Source organism: Danio rerio, chromosome 8, assembly GCF_052040795.2.
Source record: "Danio rerio strain M-AB ecotype USA chromosome 8, GRCz13ab, whole genome shotgun sequence".
NCBI lineage: Eukaryota > Metazoa > Chordata > Actinopteri > Cypriniformes > Danionidae > Danio > Danio rerio.
The window spans coordinates 52872723-52874200 of NC_141028.1; the positions used below are offsets into that span (position 1 = coordinate 52872723).

The 1478-nt window shown below is 39.4% G+C and overlaps 1 pseudogene; it reads left to right on the forward strand.

Annotated features, from left to right (window-relative positions):
• The first annotated feature begins 430 nt into the window (after positions 1-430).
• On the forward strand, positions 431-1233 carry LOC147835796 (uncharacterized; annotated as a pseudogene).
• Positions 1234-1478: the final 245 nt, after the last annotated feature.

The window sequence follows — 1478 nt, forward strand, 5'->3', positions numbered from 1 at the left end:
TCGCATTGCCTCCGTCTGTAACACACCGGCCGCAAGCTGCTCTTTCAGTGCCTTGATAACGCTGGGCTGCCTCTTCGGCTGACACCTCAGATGCTTCGCCACAGCTGGGTGTGTAGTGTGTTGGTTTTTCACACTTAACAGCACATCGGCCTGTTGAGAGTCAGCACAAAACATGACTTTCCAGGGACATTACAGTGGAAGTGTAGAGTTTTGTATTATGAAGAGTCAAGCCATTCAAAAAGACACCCTCCTTCGTTTAAGCAACAAAGGACTAAACTGAAATTGAAAAAATAACGAAATTATATCCTAGTTTTTGGCAGAGGGCAAAAAAATTGACATCCAAATCGAAATATTAAAAAATCCCAACTGCCATTATCTACCGTCTCCGCAAGAGCGATCTTGAAACAATAGCCGAAAATGATTGCACAATTGCAAGTATCAAAGAAATGGAGATATCTCTGTCAGACGATTTGCAAAAGTTAAGAGCTCAAGTGGAGGCAATCAAAACAAGAACGAAATCGAGTGAAATACATAAAAAGAATGTCAAGGTTGTGGTACTTAAAACCATAACCAATACTAACGATGAATTCACGATGATTAGCCACAAGCTAACATATGACGAGTGCTCAAAACACAAACAGATCGTAGGAATGATGCTTAAAAGAGGACCATTCCAGCCATATTGGGATGCGTTGATGCTGCAAGCAACGGTATATAAACTAGAAACGAGATTTATGGCAAATCACACTACTCACTATTCCCGATGAGCTAAGATCAAAATTGACACAAGAGATAAAGTCCGGTGACATAATAAAACAAGAAAGTGACGACGAAAACTGATGAACAAATATACGATCGACTAAAACAGGCTATATTAGATCTGAAAGGGCCAACAAGTGCAGACTGGAGTAAGATATTGGATATTAAACAGGCTAATAACAAATCATTTGAAACCTATACCGAACGCTTATGGGTGACATATAAGGAGCATGCGGGAATGGAAAATGCAGAACACGACCAATAACCATTATTGCAGTTGTTAATAAAAACATGCCAGCAGTCCAGTTCAAAATGAGTTACTTCGAGGTGTAGACCCAGCAGAAAACACGTTAAAGCAATAGTAGAATGAGGAGAAAAATAAAAAAACTGATGGAAATCTAAACCCCTGCTGTAGCTTCGGCGCACTGGTTGACAGAAGGCAAAAGTACAAGTTCCTTTAATCTCAAACCTTAAAACAAAATCACATGCAATTTCTGTAAACGAGTGGGTCATGTCAAGAGAGAATGCCAGAAAAGAATCGCAGAGGTAAAAACAAAAAAAATTGTCAGATGTCGCGTAGCGATTCTAAATTGTTGAAACAATTCGAGATGTTCATTGCGGAATTTAAAAGAGTGTGGCACAAAAACCGAAATAGGAAACACAAACAAGATTGATGGAAAATACAATTCACAATAGGGGTGTGTGGCTTCCATCGCATT